The sequence below is a fragment of the Haematobia irritans genome, chromosome 3, assembly GCF_050003625.1.
Source record: "Haematobia irritans isolate KBUSLIRL chromosome 3, ASM5000362v1, whole genome shotgun sequence".
NCBI lineage: Eukaryota > Metazoa > Arthropoda > Insecta > Diptera > Muscidae > Haematobia > Haematobia irritans.
The window spans coordinates 207275408-207302320 of NC_134399.1; the positions used below are offsets into that span (position 1 = coordinate 207275408).

General features: G+C 33.7%; 1 long non-coding RNA gene across 1 annotated transcript; it reads left to right on the forward strand.

Annotated features, from left to right (window-relative positions):
- Positions 1-232: 232 nt before the first annotated feature.
- Positions 233-26424, forward strand: LOC142231766 (uncharacterized). Its single transcript, XR_012720909.1, has 3 exons — positions 233-438; positions 15317-16347; positions 25198-26424. It is a non-coding gene; the product is annotated as an uncharacterized LOC142231766 (long non-coding RNA).
- The last annotated feature ends 489 nt before the right edge of the window (positions 26425-26913 follow it).

Below are 26913 nucleotides of genomic sequence, written 5' to 3' on the forward strand. Positions count from 1 at the left end.
TGTCTTTTTCTTACCATTGCGAATTCTCTTAAACAAACCACCCACATATAAAATGGGGAGCTATATGAGTAATTGAGGCAGCGAGAGAGTACAGATACTCTCTTGCACTCAAATCTCGAAACATTACATTTGAGTGTAATAAATGAGCTGCTACGATGCTCTGCCGCAGAGCATTCTTTCTAATCAGAATAAACAAAAGCACCGCTGCTATCGAGAGTCAATGGACATTTTAGCGTACTTTCGAACGTCGGGGTAGAAAGACCACATAAAATCGTGTGCGTTTCTGCTGCGGCGAAATTTAAAATAAACAAAAAAAAATCGCGCGTGAATGAGTGTGTGTGCCGAAAGCAAAAAACCAAGTAAAAACGTTAAATTAAAGTGGTGGTGCTAAAGTGAAGTTTATTTTTGGAAAATTTTGTTAACAACTACAAAAATAAAGTACGTAAGCCAAATAGGAAATTTTGTTCTTATGCAATTACTAGCAAGTAAGGAAAACTGTTTCCTTAAACTTCTGTTTGGTTTTATTATCCACATTAAATCCGTAATCCCTAAATAACAAAAAAAAAAAAAAGAAATGAAAATAAGTGGTATACAGTGATCACACATGATGCATATTCACTGGTGTGTCTGTTCAGTGGTAGCGGTTCGGTGTCTCTTCTGTATGTGTATGTGTGTGCATTCAAATAAAATCCCCTTAGCCTATGGCCACTAAGCAAAGGGATGAATATTTTGGATAACTGTTGCGCTTGTGGTAGTTGCCACGAGTCATTTCTACATATATGTATGTGTATATTAAAATATAACGGTGCTTTTAATGTAAATGCTACAAAAGTCAAAAGAAGTCAGTTTTATGAAAGGTTTTAGTTGAGTAGCCTTTTAGAGTGAATAATAAATATAATTAAGAAATAAACCAAATAAAGTGCCGGGTGTAATGTAAAGTGATGGAGATAGTGAAAGAGAGAGAGAGAACATAGATAGTTATAACTGTTCCACGAAACACATGGTCAATCCCATTTATATCGTTATCGATAAAAATTGTAATCATCAAATAATGATGATAACAGTAAAAGCAAATCAAATCCTCTCTCCTCCCACCGCCAAGAATCAAAACAAATTTAATCGTTACAATTGGTTTTTGTGACATAAACTGAAGTGCTTATTCAAAATAAATACAACGTTTTATTTTTAAAATAAAAAAAGATAAATTAAAAAAAAATATATTTTTTTTTTGTGAAGAACCTGTTGATATAAAAACAAGTATATACGGCCGTAAGTTCGGCCAGGCCGAAGCTTATGTACCCTCCACCATGGATTGCGTAGAAACTTCTACTGAGGACTGTCATCCACAATTGAATTACTTGGGTTGCGGTAACACTTGCCGTTGGCAAGGTATCTTAAAACTTCCTAACACCGTCTTCTAAATTGTAATGTAGTCCATACGTGGTATATATTAAACTAAAAAAGACCGATTAAATACGTATATAATTAAGTTTGACAAAATTTTTTATAGAAATAAAATTTTGACAAAAGTTTCTATAGAAATAAAATTTTAACAACATTTTCTATAGAAGTACAATTTGGAAAAAATTTTGACAAAATCGATGATTTGACAGTGGCATAGGAAAAGAGATATGTTTGTACGAATTTGTTTCGGCAAAAAGGTGGGTACTATGTTCGGTTTTCGAGTTGAAAACCACTTTATTTTCGCGATTACTTTTCTTTAAATAATCAAAATTATAATTGATAACAAACTTATTCCTGTAACGTCTTGTCGAAATCTAGAGGAACAAGAAACTGCGCATCAATTGAGTCAATTTATCTGCTTTGTATTGAGCTGTTTTAATAAAGTAACCACGAAAATTTCAACGCGAAAAGCAAACATAGTACTTACCTTAAGCCGGCTATCATGCAAAACCTTTTTTCGGAAGGTTGAAGTGTGGTTCATTGTTGGGTTTAATGAACTGCCTGAATTTATTCTGATAATTGGTTGATAGTTTTGCTGCAAGCAGAGTATGCTGATGAGGAATGTGGTAATTCCGAAACATGCGTCCATCTAACCATCTTGCAGTCTATAGGGCTTTGCCCAAATAAATTTGACAAACATTCCTTTCCTCTGTTGGTTAAGCTACACTTGTAGTTTAGTCAATGCATGATTTTAAGCTGAAATCAAAAAACAATAACATTTTTTATTGAAATAAAATTTTGACAGAATTTTCTATAGAAATAAAATTTTGACAAAATTTTCTATAGAAATAAAATTTTGACAAAATTTTCTATAGAACAAAAATTTTGACAAAATTTTCTATAGATAAAAAATTTGACAAAATTTTCTATAGATAAAAAATTTGACAAAATTTTCTATAGAAATAAAATTTTGGTAGATTATTTTTGGCTCGAGTGGCAACCATGATATGAATGATTGGAGATCGGCTATATATAACTATAAACCAATATGGACCAATTCTGGCATGGTTATTAGCGGCCATATACTAATACCAAGTTTCAAATTTTAAACGGATCGGATGAATTTTGCTTCTCCAAGAGGCTCCGGAGATCAAATCTGGGGAACGGTTTATATGGGGGCTATATATAACTATGGACCGATGTGGACCAATTTTACACAGTTATTAGAGACCATATACTTACACCACGTACCAAATTTCAACCGGATCGGATAAATTTTGCTTCTCCAAAAGGCTCCGAAGGACAACTCTGGGGATCGGCTTATATGGGAGCTATATATAATTATGGACCGATGTGGACCAATTTTTGCATGTTTGTTAAAGACCATATACTTACACCATATACCAAATTTGAGCCGGATCGGATAAAATTTGCTTCTCTTAGAGACTCCGCAAGCCAAATCTGGGGATCGGTTTATATGGGGGCTATATATAATTGTGGACCGATTTGGACCAAGTTTTGCACGGTTGTGAGAGACCATATAAAGGGTAGTTAAAATTTCAAGGGCCGATGTTGATTTTGAATAAAACACAAACTATTTAGGAAATTATTGTAATTTTATTTTATTATGATATATTGGTATTACTCAATTACTCAATGGAACAAAATATGGGCCAAATGGGCGCCGCGACCTCGGTGGCACACCTTCATCCGATGGTCCAAATTTTCAATGACGCTGAGGCATAATGGAGGTTCTATGCCGTTAATGTTCCGAATTATCTCATCCTTTAGCTCTTGAATTGTTGTTGGCTTATCGACGTACACCTTTTCTTTCAAATAACCCCAAAGAAAAAAGTCCAACGGTGTCAAATCACATGATCTTGGTGGCCAATTGACATCGCCATTACGTGAGATAACACGGCCATTGAATTTGTTGAGCAAAAGAGCCATTGTTTCGTTAGCTGTGTGGCAAGTGGCACCGACCTGCTGAAACCACATATCGTCCACATCCATATCTTCCAATTCGGGCCATAAAAAGTTCGTTATCATCTCACGATAGCGAACACCATTCACAGTAACTGCCTGACCGGCCTCATTTTGGAAAAAAATACGGCCCGATGATGCCGCCAGCCCATAAACCGCACCAAACAGTCACTCTTTGTGGGTGCATTGGTTTTTCGACAATCACTCTTGGATTCTCATTCGCCCAAATGCGGCAATTCTGTTTATTGACGAATCCACTGAGGTGAAAATGTGCCTCATCACTGAAGATGATTTTCTTCGAAAATTGATCATCCACTGTTGCCATTTCTTGGAACCATTTAACACATTGTTGGATTGTGTATCTCTCCATGGTTCAAATTGAGTAAGTCTGAAATAGAGAAATGTCAAATAAAATTCGGAAAAAAAACTTGGCGTTTAGGTGTGGTTCACATTCAACATCGGCCCTTACAATTTAACCACCCTTTACAAACACCATGTACCAAATTTCAACCGGATCGGACGAATTTTGCTCCTCCAAGAGGCTCCGCAAGCCAAATCTGGGCGTCGGTTTATATGAGGGCTATACGTAAAAGTGGTCCGATATGGCCCATTTTCAATACCATCCGACCTACATCAATAACAAGTTTCAAGTCGATAGCTTGCTTCGTTCGGAAGTTAGGGTGATTTCAACAGACTGACGGACGAACATGCTTAAATCGACTCAGAATTTCACCACGACCCAGAATATATACTCTATGGGGTCTTAGAGCAATATTTCGATGTGTTACAAACGGAATGACAAAGTTAATATACCCCCCATCCTATGGTGGAGGGTATAAAAATTGTATTTTTATCAATAACAACAATGTGAATGAAATCTGATGGCAATATGTTTGATATTAAGAAAATCTTAAAACTACCCGTAAAAGCTTATTTGGTAACACTCAAATGGGAAGTCCTACCCCACCATCCATATAGCCTTGACATTTCCGATTAACATTTTTCCGATCGATGGCACATGACCTGGCTGATTATAACAAAAATTCTTATGAGTAAACCAAAAATTGGTTCGATATGCGGATCGAGTCAAAAGACGAGTCGTCTTTTCATTTTTTTGGGGGTTAAAAGTATATGTTTGGAACTCAATATTTGGGAGGTGAAATTTACAGAATTTACATCTTAAATCATGTGAAAGGCGTTGTAGTATCTATGGCTCAGAATCAATAAGCAAAATCATTAGAGTAAGGACTAAATCTTTGTAACTGGACAAGTGTTTTTTTTTTTCAGTGTATGGACCTTGGTTGTGTTAATAAAAAGATGATAGGGGGTTATGGCCCTATAATGCGTCTCCAAGAACCTAAATCTAATCTTCTGAGATCTGTAAAGGGTGATACGGTCAAAATTTGGTCAAGGGAAAACGCGTGTAAATCGGTGAAATCGTTTATTTAAAAATCAAATTAAATTTCTTTTTCAAGTTCAATTAGTATAAAATTCAGGAAAAATACTCAGTTAGGCTTTTGCTTTTCCAAATCCGAATTGCCGGGCCTCACGCTTGACACCTGCCATCAGATTTTGTACAGCCACCTTGTCCACCGCCGCAGAAAGCCAGTTTGCCTTGAACTGCTGCTCGTCCTTAGTAGTTTTTTTGGTCTTCTTTAGGTTCCGCTTGACAATCGCCCAGTATTTCTCAATTGGGCGGAGCTCTGGCGTATTGAGTTCTTGTCCTTGGGAACCACCTGCACGTTGTTGGCGGCGTACCACTCCATGGCCTTTTTACCGTAATGGCAAGATGTCAAATTCGGCCAAAACAGTACGGAACAACCGTGTTTCTTCAGGAAAGGCAGCAGACGTTCATTCAAACACTCTTTCAAGTAAATTTCTTGGTTGACAGTCCCGGAAGCTATGAAAATGCTTCTTTTCAAGCCACAGGTACAGATGGCTTGCCAAACCAGATATTTCTTTGCGAACTTTGACAGTTTTATGTGCTTGAAAATATCTGCTACCTTTCCCCTTCCTTTTGCCGTATAAAACTCCTGTCCCGGAAGCTGCTTGTAGTCGGCTTTGACGTAGGTTTCGTCGTCCATTACCACGCAGTCAAACTTCGTCAGCATCGTCGTGTACAGCCTCCGGGATCGCGCTTTGGCCGTCGTATTTTGTTTATCATCGCGATTTGGAGTCACTACCTTCTTGTAAGTCGATAGTCCGGCTCGTTTTTTGGCTCGATGTACGGTTAGGGTTTCGCTTGAAACTACCGGCAACTCTCTTTGTCGTCTCAGCGGCTTCCGGTTTTCGATTTCCCCCCGATGCAGACTTCCTGGCTGTCGACAAACGTTCCCCAAACACTTTAATTACATTTGTAACGGTTGATTTGGCAACTTTTAGCGATTTTGCCAGCTTTGCGTGCGAGTAGCTCGGATTTTCGCGATGCGCGAACAAAATTTTGATACGTTGCTCTTCTTGCTTGGACGGCATTTTGACAACTGAAGAGGTGAATTCCAAAATCAAAATAGGAGCAACATTCTACACACACACACCTTCAAAATGAGGGGTAATCAGGTTTTTAAATGCAAAATTGAAAGAAATACGTCAAGTTTATATTGACCAAATTTTGACCGTATCACCCTTTATTCTAATTTTAGTTCTATAGAGCCTAAATTTAAAGCTACACTGAAAAAAAAGCATGCCCGGTTCCAAAGATTTTGTCTTTACTTTAACAATATTGGTATTGATACCAAGCCAAAGAAGCGCAGAATTCAAGTAAGAATACTTCCAGTAGAAATAATGCTGTGTTTCAAGTAAAAAACGTCTTTAAAATAAAGTGTTGAAAAACATGTCTTATTTTTGAACGATTTTTTGCTTTGTAGTCAAGATGCAAAAAGACAACAAATTTAAAGATAATTTCATTAATTTTAAAGAATTTTTCTGAATTATTTGTTGAAAGTTGACCTTAGCCCATAAAATTTTTCTTTCATGTTATCATATCCATTTTTAAGTCAAATCACTTAATTATAAGGACAACACGACTTCATTGAAAAGTTTATCGACTTTTGGACAAGGAAAAAAACTTTATATTAGAGAAATGCGTCTTTTATGCTAAGCAAGATTTGCATTCGTATTTTAAGGACATGAAATCTTTGGCCTTACGACAATATTTTTTTCAGTGTAGGTAAAATCTTTAAATATATCTTCGTGAAGCGTACTGGCTTAGGGGGAATATCTGTCATCAAACTCCCCTCCCCCCTGAAATTTGTAAAGGAAACAATAATATTTGATTCATGGTGGTGGGTATTTAAGACTCGGCCCGGCTGAACTTACTGTTGTATTCACGTGTTTTTTATGTAAGAAATACTCGGATTCCTATTTAAAGTACAAGAAATCTTTGTGCTTACGACAATATTTTTATACCCTTCACCACTACTGTGGTACAGGGTATATAATAAGTTTGTGCATTTGTATGTAACGCCAAGAAGGAGTAATCATAGACCAACCTTTTAGTATACGGATCGGCTTAGAATTAAATTCTGAGTCGATTTAGCGATGTCCGTCTGTCTGTCTGTCTGTCTGTTGATGTATTTTTGTGTGCAAAGTACAGCTCGCAGTTTTAGTCCGATTGTCCTAAAATTTGGTATAGGGTCCTGTTTCGGCTCAAAGATGATCCCTATTGATTTTGGAAAAAATCGGTTCAGATTTAGATATAGCTGCCATATATATTTTTCACCGATCTGGTCATAATTGGCGTGTATATCAACCTATCTTCCTCAAATTCCGTACATCCGAATATTTTATGAGTCTCGAAAAACTTGCAAATATCAGCAAAATCGGTTCAGATTTGGATATATCTCCCATATAAAGCTTTCGCCCGATTTACACTCATATGACCACAGAGGCCAATTTTTAACTCCGATTTAGTGGAAATTTTGCACAGGGAGTAGAATTAGCATTGTAGCTATGCGTGCCAAATTTGGTTGAAATCGGTTCAAATTTAGATATAGCTCCCATATATATGTTTTTCTGATTTCGACAAAAATGGTCAAAATACCAACATTTTCCTTGTAAAATCGCCACTGCTTAGTCGAAAAATTGTAAAAATGACTCTAATTTTCCTAAACTTCTAATATATATATATATATATATATATATATATATATATAATATATATATATATATATATATATATATATATATATATATATATATATATATATATATATATATATATATATATATATATATATATATATATATATATATATATATATATATATATATCTATATATATATATATATATATATATATATATATATATATATATATATATATATATATATATATATATATATATATATATATATATATATATATATATATATATATATATCGAGCGATAAATCATAAATAAACTTTTTCGAAGTTTCCTTAAAATTGCTTCAGATTTAAACGTTTCCCATATTTTTTTACTAACATTGTGTTCCACCCTAGTGCATTAGCCGACTTAAATTTTGAGTCTATAGATTTTGTAGATGTCTATCAAATTCTTCCAGATCGAGTGATATTTAAATGTATGTATTTGAGACAAACCTTTATATATAGCCCCCAACACATTTGACGGATGTGATATAGTATCGAAAATTTAGAACTACAAAGTGGTGCAGGGTATAATATAGTCGGCCCCGCCCGACTTTAGGCTTTCCTTACTTGTTTTTTAGTGTAAACTCCCCTGGTAAACGATAGTATATACAATTTTAGAGTTTAACTTAAAATGTCTTTGGCCTGTATATTTATACAAATTCAAATATTGTTTTCAGTGTAGAACGATATTATATAGATTTCATTAAAATCATCTGCGTCACAAAGACATTGAATTTGTTTTGCTGTTCATTTAACGACAATATTCAAGGCAATTACAAAGTTTCGCAAAATCAATAGTGAAAAGTGGACATTTAATTAAATGAGTAACAAAAATTTATATGCTTCGAAAACGACAATCTTTTAATAAAAATATACAATAAAAAAAAATAATTTATTTATCAATGGAAGCATTTTAAGACAAAAAATACAAATATGTTTTCTAGAAAAAAAAAAAAACACTAAAAGACAAAAACCATTCGAATTAATAATAATTACCAAATTCCAAAATATTGAACGGAACATAAAAAATATTTATAAACTAGAAAAGTGTCATAAATAATGCCCACGAAAACCAATAAAAAACCAAAATTTATATGTGAATATATTGTTGAACAAAAAAGAAAAAAGTAAATAAATATAAATTTAAATCAAAAATTTTTGAGACATCGGAAAAACAAAACAAAAAAATGTATACGAAGTATCAATATATAGTGGAAATGTTTATATAAGAAATGAAAAAAAAAATATGATGTGATTATGACATAAACATATTAATAAGTATATATGGCCGAAAATTCGAATATTATGTACCCTATACCATGGAATTCTTAGAAGGTTCTAAACTGAATAAAAAATTCGACTCAATATCAAAGAATATGAAAAGTAAATTTTCATAATATTAAAAGAAAAAAATTTAATTAAAAGAAAGTTCATAATCTTTGTTTTATTTTTTTTTTTCATTCAAATTAGGACATGCATTTTTGAAAATTCTTTGAAGGCAAAATTTTCTTAAAGTAAGGAAATCCTTTTTATTTAAAGAAATAATCTTTATACACTCAAAAACAAAATGTTTACTTGAATCCAAAGATTTGGACCTTCGCTTAAGGATTTTAGTATTAATTCCGAGCCAAAAAATGCGGCTTCTTTAAAAAATGACATTTTGTAGCCACATATCTGGCTTTAAATCTAGGATCAATAAAATTAAAATTAGGACAGAGATTTCATTTATGGAATTTTCATTCTTTTTTTTTTGCGGTATATTAATGAAGCTATTAACGTCCAAACAAAATGCCAGTTTAAAAAAAAAAAAAAAAAAAAAAAAAAAACAAATTATAACGGATACTTCAAAGTAAAAATTTTTCGTAATTCCAACAAAACTATAAACCGAAGATTCTAAATACTTAAAATAAATCTTAGCCTATATTTGAAGCGTTTTTATCATATATCCAAAGATTTAATATTTCAGTTTATTTAAAAATAATTTCTGTAAATCAAAAATATATTTATTTAATTTAAGGAAAATTTGCCTTAGTTCAAAGACATACGAATTTAACAGAGGGACGCAAATTTCCAAAAATTTTGTCGTAAATTTAATAAAAAGAATTTTTGAAGCAAAGATTATAAACTTTATTTTAATTAAATTTTTATTCAGACATCATTAGCTCGGAATGAATAAGAACAAGTATAATAGGTTGGCTGATAAGTCCCCGGTCTGACACAGGAGGCGTCGCTAGTATTAAATGCATATTATTTTTATTATTATATAGTACCAATCTTCAAATGATTCGTGTCAAAATTTGACGTCTGTAAGTCAATTAGTTTGTGAGTTAGAGCGTCTTTATTGAAGCAACTTTTGTTATTGTGAAAAAAATGGAAAAAAGGACTTTCGTGTTTTGATAAACTACTGTTTTCTGAAGGGAAAAAATACGGTGGAAACGAAAACTTGGCTTGATAATGAGTTTCCGGACTCTGCCCCAGGGAAATCAACAATAATTGATTGGTATGCAAAATTCAAGCGTGTTGAAATGAGCACGGAGGACGGTGAACACAGTGGACGCCCGAAAGAGGTGGTTACCGACGAAAACATAAAAAAATCCACAAAATGATTTTGAATGACCGTAAAATGAAGTTGATCGAGATAGCAGAGGCCTTAAAGATATCAAAGGAACGTGTTGGTCATATCATTCATCAATATTTGGATATGCGAAAGCTCTGTGCAAAATGGGTGCCGCGCGAGCTCACATTAGACCAAAAACAACAACGTGTTGATGATTCTGAGCGGTGTTTGCAGCTGTTAACTCGTAATACAACCGAGTTTTTCCGTCGATATGTGACAATGGATGAAACATGGCTCCATCACTACACTCCTGAGCCCAATCGACAGTCGGCTGAGTGGACAGCGACCGGTGAACCGTCTCCGAAGCGTGGAAAGACTCAAAAGTCCGCTGGCAAAGTAATGGCCTCTGTTTTTGGGGATGCGCATGGAATAATTTTTATCGATTTTCTTGAGAAGGGAAAAACCATCAACAGTGACTATTATATGGCGTTATTGGAGCGTTTGAAGGTCGAAATCGCGGCAAAACGGCCCCATATGAAGAAGAAAAAAGTGTTATTCCACCAAGACAACGCACCGCGCCACAAGTCATTGAGAACGATGGCAAAAATTCATGAATTGGGCTTCGAATTGCTTCCCCACCCACCGTATTCTCCAGATCTGGCCCCCAGCGACTTTTTCTTGTTCTCAGACCTCAAAAGGATGCTCGCAGGGAAAAAATTTGGCTGAAATGAAGAGGTGATCGCCGACACGACACATTTTGGTAGTACTACCGAAGGAGTACTACGAAAATGGTATCAAAAAATTGGAAGGTCGTTATAATCGTTGTATCGCTCTTGAAGGGAACTATGTTGAATAATAAAAACGAATTTTAACAAAAAATGTGTTTTTCTTTGTTAGACCGGGGACTTATCAGCCAACCTGTTATACGGCCGTAAGTTCGGCCAGCCCGAATCTTATGTACCCTCCACCATGGATTGCATAGAAACTTTTACTAAAGACTGTCATCCACAATCGAATTACTTGGGTTGCGGTAACACTTGCCGATGGCAAGGTATTGTAAAACTTCTTAATTGTAAGTTCTCAATTGTAAGTCAGTCCATACGGGGTATATATTAAACAAAAAAGGCCGATTAAATACGTATATAATTCAGTTTGACAAAATTTTCTATACAAATAATATTTTGACAAAATTTTCTATAGAAATACAATTTTGACAAAATTTTTTAATAGATATAAAGTTTTGACAAAATTGTCTATAGAAATAAAATCTTGACAAAATTTTGTATAGTAATAAAATTTTGACAAAATTTTCTATATAAATAAAATTTTGACAAAATTTTCTATATAAATAAAATTTTGACAAAATTTTCTAAATAAATAAAATTTTGACAAAATTTTCTATAGAAATAAAATCTTGACATATTTTTGTATAGTAATAAAATTTTGACAAAATTTTTTAATAGATATAAAGTTTTGACAAAATTTTTCTATAGAAATAAAATTTTGATAAAATTTTCTATAGAAATAAAATCTTGACACAGTTTTGTATAGTAATAAAATTTTGAAAAAAATTTTTATAGAAATAAAGTTTTGACAAAATTGTCTATAAAAATAAAATCTTGACAAAATTTTTATAGTAATAAAATTTTGACAAAATTTTCTATATAAATAACATTTTGGTAGATTATTTTTGGGGATCGGCTATATCGGCTTATACTAGAGCAATGTACCAAATTTCACCACGTTCCAAATTTCAACCGGGTCGGATGAGTTTTGCTCTTCCAAGGGGTTCCGGAGGTCAAATCTGGGGATCGGTTTATATGGGGGCTACATATAATTACGGACCGATATGGACCAATTCCTGCATGGTTGTCAGAGACCATATACTAAAACCACGTACCAAATTTCAACCGCATCGGATGAATTTTGCTCATCCATGAGGCTCCGGAGGTCAAATCTGGGGATCGGTTTATATGAGGGCTATATATAATTATGTACCGATGTGAACCAATTTTTGCATGGTTGTTAGAGACCATATACTACCATCATGTACCAAATTTCAGCCGGATCGGATGAAATTTGCTTTTCTTAGAGGCTCCGTAAGCCAAACCGGGGGATCGGTTTATATGGGGGCTATATATGATTATGGACCGATATGGACCAATTTTTGTTAAAGACCATATACTTACACCATGTACCAAATTTCAGCCGGATCGGATGAAATATGCTTCTCTTAGAGGCAAGCCAAATCTGGGGACCGGTTTATATGGGGACTATATATGATTCAGAGAATGAAGCCGCCGAGTCGCGCCGCCGATTTCAGTCGCCGCCGGCCATTTTTTGCCAGTCGACGCCGCCGCCGAATATGTCGGCTCAAATTTAGCCGCCAATTAATCAAAAATATTAGTTTAAATCAAAAAACTTTATTAATAATTGTAGTAATTTTAGTCAAAATTTTTAGCCTTTCACCCCTTTCACCCTTTCAAAGTGTTATAATAATTTTGCAAAAATTTACCTCAGAAAATTTGAATGAAATGTAAATTTTTTTGTAAGATTGGTTGTACAACTAATCTCATTGCCATTCGAATAACTTCAAATTGATTTTATAATGGATGATTGTCCGCCGCCGAAGAGACTTATTTATATTGCTTAGCCGTCAAGCCGCCGCCGCCGGATGCAAAAATTTAATGTCAGCCGCCGCTGACAAAAATGGGTCGGCTTCATTCTCTGATATGATTATAGACCGATATGGACCAATTTTTGCATGTTTGTTAAAGACAATATACTAACACCATGTACCAAATTTCAGCCGGATCGGATGAAATTTGCGTTTCGGTTTATATGGGGGCTACATATAATTATGGACCGATATGGACCAATTTTTGCATGTTTGTTAAAGACCATATACTAACATCAGGTACCAAATTTCAGCCGGATCGGATGAAATTTGCTTCTCTTAGAGGCTCCGAAAACCAAATCGGGGGATCGGTTTATATGGGGGCTATATATAATAATGGACCGATGTGGACCAATTTTTGCATAGTTGTGAGAGACCATATACTAACACCATGTATCAAATTTCAACCGGATCGGATGAAGTTTGCTCCTCCAAGAGGCTCCGCAAGCCAAAAGTGAGCGTCGGTTTATATGGGGGCTATACGTAAAAGTGGTCCGATATGGCCCATCTGCAATACCATCCGACCTACATCAATAGCAACTACTTGTGCCTAGTTTCAAGTCGATAGCTTGTTTCGTTCGGAAGTTAGTGTGATTTCAACAGACGGACGAACGGACGGACATGCTCAGATCGACTCAGAATTTCACCACGACCCAGAATATATATTCTTTATGGAGTCTTATAGCAATATTTCGATGTGTTACAAACGGAATGACAAAGTTAATATACCCCCCATCCTATGGGGGTATGTTTGAATCAAAAAACAAAAATTGTGTTAGTGCGCCTTTAATACCCTCAAGAAGTGAAATCGATTTTACCAAAAACCACGGTTTATATAAACCCAAGGATTTAAATCAGGAGATCAGTCTATATGGGTGCTATGCCAAAAACATCCACCGATAAACACCAAATTCAGCACACCTTATTGTGGTTCTGAAAAACCTACAGAATATAGACCCCAAATCGGAGGATTTTTAAGGGGGATATACCAAAATCTGTACCGATACACAATATATTCGGAGCATTTATTTATGGTCCTAAAAAACCTCTAGATTTCCAATTTCAGGCATATGATAGAAAATACAGTTTCTAGAAGCCCAAGAAATAAATTCGACAGACGGGTCTATATGGGGGCTATACCAACACATGGACCGATGCTATACCAAAACATGAAGCGATGCACCCCATATTCGACACAACTATTTGTGGTCTTAAAATACCTCTACATTTCCAATTTCTGACAAATCGTATAGAAAATACAGTTTCTAGACGCCCAAGAAGTAAAATCGGGAGATCGGTCTATATGGGGGTTATACTAAAACATGGACCGATAGGCTTCATTTTCGACACACCTATTAGGGGTCCTAAAATACTTCTAGATTTCAAATTACAGGCAAATTGGATAAAAACTACGGTTTCTAGAAGCCCAAGAAGTAAACTAGGGAGATCGGTCTATATGGGGGTTATACTAAAACATGGACCGATAGGCTCCATTTTCGCACACCTATTAGGGGTCCTAAAATACTTCTAGATTTCCAATATCAGGCCAATCGGATATAAACGACGGTTTCTGGAAGCCCAAGCTGTAAAATCGGGAAATTGGTCTATATGGGGGCTATACCAAAACATGGACCGATAGGCTCCATTTTCGACACACTTATTTGTGTTTCTAAAATACCTCTATATTTCCAATTTCAGGCCAATCGGATATAAACGACGGTTTCTAGAAGCCAAAGAAGTAAACTCGGCAGATCGGTCTATATGGGGGCTACACCAAAACCTGAACCGAGAGGCACCATTTTCGTCACACCAATTTTTGGTCTTAAAATACCTCTCGAATTCCAATTTCAGGCAAATCGGATTGAAAATACGGTTTCTAGAAGCCCAAGACCCCAATCCGGGGGGTCGGTTTATATGGGGGCTATAGCAAAACGTGGACCGATATAGCCCATCTTCGAAGTTGATCTGACTGCAAACAAAAAAGCGAATCTGTGCCAAAATGCAAGACGATAGCGCCATTATTGATAGAATGATTACAAAATAGACAGACAAACAGACGGACAGACAGACGGACACACGGACATGGTTATATCGTCTTAGACGATGCTCGATATAACCATGGTTATATGGTCTTAGACGTCCCTGATCAAGAATATATGTAATTTTTATAGTCGGAAATCGATATTTCGATGCGTTACAAACGGAATGACAAACTTATTATACGTTTCTATGGTGGTGGGTATAAAAAAAACAAAATCTCAATGAAAACTTTTTTGGACAAGGAAATGCGTCTTCTATGCTAAGCCTAGAAGAATATTGGCATCACAGCAATAGTTTTTTCAGTGTATGTTATGAAATCTTTGTGCGCAAGAAAATATGTTTTTCAGTGAACAATTTACACCCAAAACAAACTAGATTTTTCATCATTGAGACAAACAGTTTTTCGCTTAGAATTTCGCTCTGATCAAGAATATATGCGCTTTATTAATGTTTAATGTGTTTTAATTAAAAAATAAATTTTAACTAAAATATATTTATTGTTTTTTTTTTTTATTTCTCATTTCAGATTACTGAAATTTGGATTTATAAAATAAAGGCGAAAAATTATTCAACTCAATAGTTAAACAAAAGTGCAAAAATAATTTTAACAAAAATCTTATGTTGAAAGAAAATAAAAACCACCAATTTATTGAAATTATTTAAAAATTACGCAACACATTTTTATTTAAATAATAACTTAAAAATATCTGCTGCTACCAAAAAACAAAAAAACAAAAAAAAAAATATTAAGTATAAAAAAATTAAAAACAAAAAAATATATGTGTATAAATATAAATAACATGTAAAAATACTTATAGAAATAATAATTGCAACAAAAAAAAAAAAAATTAAATAAATAAAAATATTTATCAAACACCAAAAGACATCACCGGAGGCAGCTATAATGGACGAAATATCATAAATTTGGATTACAAAGCATCATCGTAAATAAAATTTTTAGGATTATCAAAATCAGCATCATCATCAATCATCAATATTGAAAAGTGAATTTATTGGAATCACCAAACTTCGTATTGCTATGAATAAATCAATCAGCACTTTCGATTTTCAAAAATTGATTTTCTATTTCAAATAATCGAACATTATGTGTCGTATTTTCGGGATTGTAAATGAATCTAAAAATTTTCATCCCATGACTAGATAGTTAACAAAAGTGTTGTTGTTCTGACCCTCAGTCTATGACGTCTTCTAGTAAATGTGGAAAATAATTAACAGATGGAAAATTTAGTCATTCATTTGTTTATGGTCTATTGAAATTTCATACCAATCATTTATTGTGACACAATTCTACGATAATTGTGACGTTCGTTATTCGGTAGAGAAAAAAAACGTATCGAACTCGCATTTGTTTTATTAGAAAAAAAAAGTACGCTCTAACGTTTTAACTTTTATTCGATTGTTTTGTGAATCGCGTCGCTTCGGTTTCGATTTCCCGCTTATAGTTTGAGAAGATATCGTATGAAATGTTTTAAATATTTTTTTTTTGCATTAAACACACACATAATGTCGCTGTAATGTGGACTCTAAAGAATTAAGGTAATTATTTCAAAAATATTTAAATATATAATTTAACATTTTCTAAATATAAAAGTGGAGTTTGATATATGATAGCAATTTGTCACAAAAAAAATAAATCAAAAAAGTTCATTATTATAAATATGGAGATTGAACTTTGACAAATATCATTTTCATAAATAATAAAGTTTAAATTTATAATACGAGGGCGGTTCGGAAACTTCTTAGCCTATCAATGAAAGAGAATAGTTAGTTTTTCAAAAATATTTTTATTTTTCATTATAATCTCCTGAAACTTCAATACACTTAGTCCAACGCTTTTCTAGCAATTCTATCCCTTGATTAAAACAGTTTTCCTAAAGGACTTCAAAATAGTGGTTTACAACTGTAATTGCATCTTCATTTGAGGAAGGATTTTTTTTAGATTTGGGAACAAGTAAAAGTCACTGGGTGGTCAACCAACTCGTACTTTCGTTTCGTTGATTTTAGCCATTGTTAAAACCAGGTCTGTGGAGTCGAGCCAATTTTGCTCGACTCCGACTCTGACTCCGACTCCAGCATTTTTCATCAGCTCGACTCCGACTCCGGAGTCGACTCCGGGTAATATAACTAAATCTCATTTTATTACCACTAATTTGTAGTTCTATTGTGGGGGTGCCGTAAGTGGATCGATATAAAGTATCGTATTTATTTATGTGTGCAAAAAAAAAGGTCTTAATTTCACATTAGATGCCAATTAAACTCTATATTTCAAATTTAGTGCAATGTTTAATAAATAAAATAATGCTATAAATACCCATCATAATATGAGAAGATACCAACAGTATATATATTTGTGGACCAAAATTATTGATACTATTTCAAATCCTTTAAATTTGTTGCGAGCTATATAAAGGTTTATATTCCCATATGCATGAATTTGAATCTGAATCGATTTAGACAAAATATACTTCTAAAAAATCTATGTACTTTAAATTTAAATCTAACGTTATGGGTCGTAACACAATTTTAACAAAAAATAAAAATGCAAGGAAAGTCTAAAGTCGGGCGGGCCAATTATAATATACTCTGCACAACTTTGTATTTAGATCTACATTTTGATAAAATCTTACATCAGACTTCTACAAAATCTCGGGCAATATTTGGGAAATATTTATAATTGTTTAGACAATTTCGCAAAAATGCATTTATGATTCATTCATTGAAAAATTTGAAAATTTGAGTCATTTCTACAAGTTTTCGACTTAGCAGTGAGTATCAGTGAGCATACAATTTTAGAAAAAATTTTGTCTAGCAAATAAAATTTTGCAAAATTTTCTACAGAAACAAAATTTTGACTAAATTTTCTATAGAAATAAAATTTTTGCAAAATTTTTATAGAAATCAAATTTTTACCAAATATATAGAAATAAAAGTTTGAAAAAATTATCAATAGAAATACAATTAAAAACAAGTAAGGAAAGTCTAAAGTCGGGCGAGGCCGACTATATTATACCCTGCACCACTTTGTAGATCTAAATTTTCGATACCATATCACATCCGTTAAATGTGTTGGGGGCTATATATAAAGGTTTGTCCCAAATACACACATTTAAATATCACTCGATCTGAACAGAATTTGATAGACTTCTACAAAATCTATAGACTCAAAATTTAAGCCGGCTAATGCACTAAGGTGGAACACAATGTTAGTAAAAAAAAATATGGGAAACATTTAAATCTGAAGCAATTTTAAGGAAACTTTCCAAAAGTTTATTTATGATTTATCGTTCGATATATATGTATTAGAAGTTTAGGAAAATTAGAGTCATTCGTACAACTTTTCGACTAAGCAGTGGCGATTTTACAAGGAAAATGTTGGTATTTTGACCATTTTTGTCGAAATCAGAAAAACATATATATGGGAGCTATATCTAAATCTGAACCGATTTCAAACAAATTTGGCACGCACAGCAACAATGCTAATTCTACTCCCTGTGCAAAATTTCAACTAAATCGGAGCAAAAAATTGGCCTCTGTGGTCATATGAGTGCAAATCGGGCGAAAGCTATATATTGGAGCTATATCTAAATCTGAACCGATTTCAACCAAATTTGGCACGCATAGCTACACTGCTAATTCTACTCCCTGTGCAAAATTTCAACTAAATCGGAGTTAAAAATTGGCCTCTGGGGTCATATGAGTGTAAATCGGTCGAAAGCTATATATGGGAGCTATATCTAAATCTGAACCGATTTAAACCAAATTTGGCACGCATATCTACAATGCTAATTCTACTCCCTGTGCAAAATTTCAACCCAATTGGGGTAAAACTCTGGCTTCTGGGACCGTATTAGTCCATATCTGGCGAAAGATATATATGGGAGCTATATCTAAATCTGAACCGATTTCAATCAAATTTGGCACACATGACTATACTACTAATTGTACTCCTAGTGCAAAATTTCAACCAAATTGGGCCAAAACTCTGGCTTCTGGGGCCATATAAGTCCATATCGGGCGAAATATATATATGGGAGCTATATCTAAATCTGAACCGATTTCTTCCAAAATCAATAGGTATCTATTCTGAGCCAAAACACATACTTGTGCCAAATTTGATGTCGATTGGACTAAAACTGCGACCTAGACTTTGATTACAAAAATGTGTTCACGGACAGACGGACAGACGGACAGACGGACATCGCTATATCGACTCATGAGCCCACCCTGAGCATTATTGCCAAAGACACCATGTGTCTATCTCGTCTCCTTGTGGGTTTTACAAACATATGCACTAACTTATAATACCCTGTTCCACGGTGTGGCGCAGGGTATAAAAATATGGGAAACATTTAAATCTGAAGCAATTTTAAGGAAACTTCGAAAAAGTTTATTTCTGATTTATCGCTCGATATATATGTATTAGAAGTTTAGGAAAATTTGAGTCATTCGTACAACTTTTCGACTAAGCAGTGGCGATTTTACAAGGAAAATGTTGGTATTTTGACCATTTTTGTCGAAATCAGAAAAACATATATATGGGAGCTATATCTAAATCTGAAACGATTTCAAACAAATTTGGCACGCACAGCAACAATGCTAATTCTACTCCCTGTGCAAAATTTCAACTAAATCGGAGTTAAAAATTGGCCTCTGGGGTCATATGAGTGTAAATCGGGCGAAAGCTATATATTGGAGCTATATCTAAATCTGAACCGATTTCAACCAAATTTGGCACGCATTGCTACAATGCTAATTCTACTCCCTGTGCAAAATTTCAACTAAATCGGAGCAAAAAATTGGCCTCTGTGGTCATATGAGTGTAAATCGGGCGAAAGCTATATATTGGAGCTATATCTAAATCTGAACCGATTTCAACCAAATTTGGCATGCATAGCTACAATGCTAATTCTACTCCCTGTGCAAAATTTCAACTAAATCGGAGCAAAAAATTAGCCTCTGTGGTCATATGAGTGTAAATCGGGCGAAAGCTATATATGGGAGCTATATCTAAATCTGAACCGATTTCAACCAAATTTAACACGCATAGCTACAATGCTAATTCTACTCCCTGTGCTATATCTAAATCTGAACCGATTTGGATGATAATTTGCAAGTTTTTCGAGACTGATAAAATATTTGGTTGTACGGAATTTGAGGAAGATCGGTTGATATACACACCAATTATGACCAGATCGGTGAAAAATATATATGGCAGCTATATCTAAATCTGAACCGATTTTTTCCAAAATCAATAGGGATCGTCTTTGAGCCGAAACAGGACCCTATACCAAATTTTAGGACAATCGGACTAAAACTGCGAGCTGTACTGTGCACACAAAAATACATCAACAGACAGACAGACGGACAGACAGACAGACAGACGGACATCGCTAAATCGACTCAGAATTTAATTCTAAGACGATCGGTATACTAAACGATGGGTCTCAGACTTTTCCTTCTGGGAGTTACATACAAATGCACAAACTTATTATACCCTGTACCACAGTAGTGGTGAAGGGTATAAAAAATGTGTAGCAAACAAAATATTGCAAAATTTGCTATAGAAATAAAATTTAGCAAAATAAAATATTCTATAGAAACAAAATTTTGACTAAATTTTCTATAGAAATAAAATTTTGACTACCATTTATATAGAAAAAAATATTTCTATAATAATAAAATTTCGAATACATTTTTTATAGCAGTGAGCATCAGTAAGAAAAAAAAATTGAGAAAATTTGCTATAGAAATAAAGTTTGACAATGTTTTGCTTATAGAAATAAAATTTTGAAAAAATTATCAATAAAAATAAAAATATAAAAAATATAAAATAAACAATTTTAGAAAAATGTTTGTGTAGTAAATAAAATTCTGCAAAATATTCTACAGAAACAAAATTTTGACTAAATTTTCTATAGAAATAAAATTTTGACAAAATTTTCTAATAAAAAAAAATTATTACTATAAAATTTTAGCAAAATTTTCTATAGAAATAAAATTTTGACCAAATTTTCTAATAAAAAATCTATTACTATAAAATTTTGGCAAAATTTTCTATAGAAATAAAATTTTGACTTAAATTTTTATAGAAATAAAATTATCAATAGAAAAAAAAAATTAAAAAAATGTTGTGTAACAAACAAACTTTTGCAAAATTTTCTATAGAAATAAAATTTTGCAAAATATTCTATATAAACAAAATTTTTACTCAATTTTCTATAGAAATAAAATGTTGACTAAATTTTCTATAGAAAAAACTAAGTAATAAAATTTTGAATAAATTTTTTATAGAAAAAAATTTTTGACAAAATTAGCCATAGAAAAAAATTTTGACAAAACTTTTTATAGAAATAACATTTTGACAAAATTTTCTATAAAAAACAACTTTGAAAAAATTTTCTGTCAATATTCCACATATGTATATGGCCTTAAAATAAAATTACAAAAAAAAAAATAATTTCGGCCATTAAAATGGATCGATCCAGCCCATCTGCTAGTCTAACATACTAGGAAACATCAAAAGATAGCCGTAATTGGAAGTTGATTTTCATTTACAATCATGCTGTACATTGATCGAATGAATAACGCAATGGAAACTAATTTGCGTAAAAACTTGCTTAGTTACAAAAATGTGAAGTGTTTTAAAAAATTTGGTTTAGCCGGAGTCGGAGTCGAGCAAAACTTTTACGACTCCGACTCCAGCAAAATCTTCAGACTCCGACTCCAAGACTCCGGCTCCGGCTCCACAGCCCTGGTTAAAACACTCTTGTGCACTGGTGTGTTGTCTTTATGAAAAATTGTTATACCCTGCACCACACTGTGGAACTGTGGAAGTTAGTGCATATGTTTGCAACACCCAGAAGGAGACGAGATAGACACATGGTGTTTTTGGCAAAAATGCTCAGGGTGGGCTCCTGACTCGATATAGCCATGTCCGTCTGTCCGTGAACACATTTTATCTAATCAAAGTCTAGGTCGCAGTTTTAGTCCAATCAATTTCAAATTTGGCACAAGTATGTGTTTTGGCTCAGAATAGAACCCTATTGATTTTGGAAGAAATCGGTTCATATTTAGATATAGCTCCCATATATATATTTCGCCCGATATGGACTTATTTGGCCCCAGAAGCCAGAATTTTACCCTAATTTGCTTAAAATTTTACACAAGAAGAACAATTAGTACTATAGTCAAGTGTGCCAAATTTTATTGAAATCGGTTCAGATTTAGATATAGCTCCCATATATATCTTTCGCCCGATATGGACTAAAACCGTCCCAGAAGCCAGAGTTTTACCCCAATTTGGTTGATATTTTGCACTAGGAGTACAATTAGCATTGTAGCTATGCGTACCAAATTTAGTTGAAATCGGTTCAGATTTAGATATAGGTCCCATATATATCGTTCGCCCAATTTACACTCATATGACCACAGAGGCCAATTTTTTGCTCCGATTTAATTGAAACTTTGCACAGGGAATAGAATTAGCACTGTAGCTATGCGTGCCAAATATGGTTGAAATCGGTTCCGATTTAGATATAGTTCCCATATATATGTTTTTCTGATTTCGAAAAAAATTGTCAAAATACCAACATTTTCCTTGTAAAATCGCCACTGCTTAGTCGAAAAGTTGTAAAAATGACTCTAATTTTCCTAAACTTCTAATACATATATATCGAGCAATAAATCATAAATACTCTTTTGCGAAGTTTCCTTAAAATTGCTTCAGATTTAAATGTTTCCCATATTTTTTACTAAGATTGTGTTCCACCCTAGTGCATTAGCCGACTTAAATTCTGAGTCTACCGATTTTGTAGAAGTCTATGAAATTCTGTCCATACCGAGTGATATTTAAATGTATGTATTTGAGACAAACCTTTATATATAGCCCCCAACACATTTACGGATGTGATATGGTATCGAAAATTTAGATCTACAAAGTGGTGCAGGGTATAATATAGTCGGCCCCTCCCGACTTTGGATTTTACTTACTTGTTATACCCCCCATCCTATGACTTTGTCATTCCGTTTGTAACACATCGAAATATTGCTCTAAGACCCCATAAGGTATATATATTTTGGGTCATGGTGAAATTCTGAGTCGATCTGAGCATGTCCTTCCATCCGTCCGTCCGTCTGTTGAAATCACGCTAACTTCCGAACGAAACAAGATATCGACTTGAAACTTGGCACAAGTAGTTGTTGTTGATGTAGGATGGTATTGCAAATGGGCCATATCCGTCCACTTTTACGTATAGCCCCCATATAAACGGACCCCCAAATTTGGCTTGCGATTGCTCTAAGTGAAGCAAATTTCATCCGATCCGGCTGAAATTTGGTACATGGTGTTAGTATATGGTCTGTAACAACCTTGCAAAAATTGGTCCACATCGGTCCATAATTATATATAGCCCCCATATAAATCGATCCCCCGAATTGGCTTGCGGAGCCTCTAAGAGAAGCAAATTTCATCCGATCCGGCTGAAATTTAGTACATGGTGTTAGTATATGGTCTCTAATGACCATGCAAAAATTGGTCCACATAGGTCCATAATTATATATAGCACCCATATAAACCGATCCCCATATTTGTCCTCCGGAGTCCCTTGGAAGAGCAAAATTCATCCGATTCGGTTGAAATTTGGTACTTGATGTTAGTATATGGTATCCACCAACCATGCAGGAATTAGTTCATATCAGTCTTCTGAATAAATAAATTAACACAAAACACAGTAAATCTCCGTCCATTCCAAGAATCAATCAACACACGACTGACGCGCAAAATGAAAATCGTGTGTACCTGCTCAATGTTTTTATAAAATTCTTTTCGCTGCAACAAAGTTAAAAAATTAAATGGTCACGAAAAAAATTTAAATGATCTTTATGGCCATGTAATGGTTCTAGACATGTCTATACTTAACCTATAAAAATACTTTTTTCCCAGTAAAAAAGTCAAAAAATTGAATGGTCAGATACATGATTTTCCCGACCATTCAATGGTCTCAAATTCTCTCATTTAAATGATAGAACATGTTTGCGGTATTTGAGAACCATTCAAATGCTTATTGCCACCATACATTTTTCTCCGCTCGAAAACTATTTTTACAAAGACAAAATACATGGATTTCGCGGCAATTACATGCTCTAGATAAGCATTAAATGGATGCGGCAACCATGTCCAAACATGGTTTTTCTGTGCGTGCGATATGGCTCAATTTTGGCATGGTTGTTAGAGATCATATACTAACATTATGTATAAAATTTCAACAGAATCGTATGAATTTACTCCTCCCAGAGACTCCGAAAGCCAAATTTGGGGATCGGTTAATATGGGGGCTATATATAATTATGGACAGATATGGACCAATTTTTGCATGGACCATCTAATAACTTAACCTACAAAATTTCAGCCTGATCAGATGAAATTTTCTCCTCCAGAAGGATCCGCAAGCAAAATCTGGGGACCGGTTTATAAGGGGGCTATATATAATTATGGACCGAAGGACGGAACGACTCAGAATTTCACGATCACTTTATGGGGTCTTAGGCCAATATTTCGATGTGTTATAAACGGAATGACAAAGTTAATGTACCTCAAATTAATAAACCTCAAAATACTGAAAAATATTTCTCTATGTTTCTAAAGTAATATAGTTTTTATAACATACATACATGGGAGTCACCATGGTGCAATGTTACCATGTCCGCCTTGCATTCACAGGGTCCAACCTCAGTTTCGACCGAACACCAAAAAGTTTTTCATCTCATCCCGCCAGATCTATACTATTAAATGCTATGGAAATTCGAATTTACCAGCAATGGAACATGTGTATAGTCAGGCTTGTGTAGATTGGTATATTTTGTATAATATTATAATACCAATTTCTTAATCTTCATGTCCAATAAGCTCGTATGAAACTATGTCGTTTTTTTACGTCATATTTAATTTTCCCATATTCTTGTAATTTTTGCAGTAATTTCACATTTTTATTTCATTACCAAAAATGGGTCATTCTTTCAATCGTCCATAGAGAGCCGTGTGATTTCTTTAATGGTCTATCACATTTCATTTCCTGTTAAAAAAAATTGGCTATCACATAAACCATCAGGTGTACAAAACAAAATCAAATAAAGAAATCTCTGCAAATTATTTTAAAACTCAATGATGACACTAAACAAATTTCTTATCTTCAAACAAATTTCATTTAATTTTTTTACATTTCATTCGACTCAAGCTTCTTCTTCTGTTACTTAACACCATTCAACCATTGAAGAACTACGTTAAATATGTTATCAAACTCATCTCCACTTTTTTTTTTTTGTTTTGGGCCTTCCTTTTTTCACACATCTCTATTTTGTATTACTTTTTTTCTACTCGACTCGTTACAGGTCCTTAAAGCACAAGCAACAAAACCACCCAGCTATCATCAACCAAAAAACAAAAAAACCGAAACCCACCAAAAATAACTGCAATAACAACAACACCACCCGGAGAGAAAAAAGCCATCAGTTTACTTTTTTCAATGTCCTTCACCCCTCCAACCTCTCTGACATAAATTGGGGTATAAATTTTTAAATTGAAAATTGACGAAATCCTTTAAAAAACAAAAATAACACGAAAGAAATACGAAAAAAAAACCAAAAAAGAAAACAGTTCCATTTCCGGTTTCCAAAAGGAAACTTTGTTGCTGCTACTGCTCTGCCGCTCTTCACATACCATGAACTCAAATTGGGGGTGAACTCAAAGGCAATCTGGGCAAAAGAGAGCAAAAAACGGAAACGAAAAGAAAAATCAAAACAAAACCAAAATATTGAATATTTACAGTAAGCCGAGGTCGCAGTCACCAATCAGTAAGAGTAACCGACAAAGGAGAAATACTATAAATCTATAGTAGTCCAGCAATAACATTGGACCAAACTTAATTGGTCTCGATACAAGTAGCCGACAAACTTTTACACATTGATATGAAAAAACAACAAACGTATTGCCCATACTCTCTTCAGTAGCAGTGATAATCGAACTCACATATACTCGTATTGAGTTTGAGTTCTACTCATAACTCGGTTAAGTAGAAAACTCACCATCAAGTAAGGTGAGTTTATTGTGATTGAGTGTGAAATGTCCAGCAGTAAGAGTAGTTGTCGTTGTTGATGGTAGTCTGCAATTCACCACAAAACCACCAACCCCCAAACACGTACACGCACACACGCACGGGCATCAACAAACGTAAACATAGAGAAAAATATCGTTTTCAACGATGAGACCATCATCATTGGTGGTCTTTTCCAAGAGATTTGTTTGGTTTGGTGTTTTTATTTTGTTTTGTTTGGACGAGAATTTATTAAGGCAATCATCCTAGATTTGTTTCTATTTCGTGTACTTTAATAGCTAATATATTTTTCAGAATGTACAACAATGTTAACGGCATGGTGGAATAAACGGGTGTGTTGCAATTCTGTAAGAAGGAAATGCTAATGAATTTCTCACATCGATTGTATAAGATGGGGAAGAGTTGACCGAATTTTCAATATACACCGAAAAAATTAATAACAAATATTATGATCCTAAATATTAAAACAAATATTCTTAAATTAAAAATTCCAAAAAACGCCAAATTCTACAAACTTCCTAATTCATATCTGGAGAACAAGATCAATTCGAATCATAAATGTTTCAAGGTTCGACAACATATCATATATGTTAAGGGCGTAACAAAATGTTGGGGTGTGCTTCAGAAATATCTCATGTTATTTTAGTTTCATTCGAGGCGAAAGATTCCTTTGGGGTCAATATATATATTTTTTTTTTAAATGGCCTTCCCTGGGATAATTCAGTATTAGGGCCATTGTTGCCACAGTTGGTAGAATTCTACCAAAAATGACAGATTTTGCAAAATATTCCTCCTGTTGGTTGATGTGATTCTCAGGTAGGAACCACACAAATTTTATATAGAAATAACATTTTGACAAAATTTTATATAGAAATAAAATTTTGACAAAATTTTCTATAGAAATAAAATTTTTATAAAATTTTCTATGAAACTAAAATTTTGACAAAATTTTCTATGGAAATACATTTTTGACTAAATTTTCTATTTCCACAGA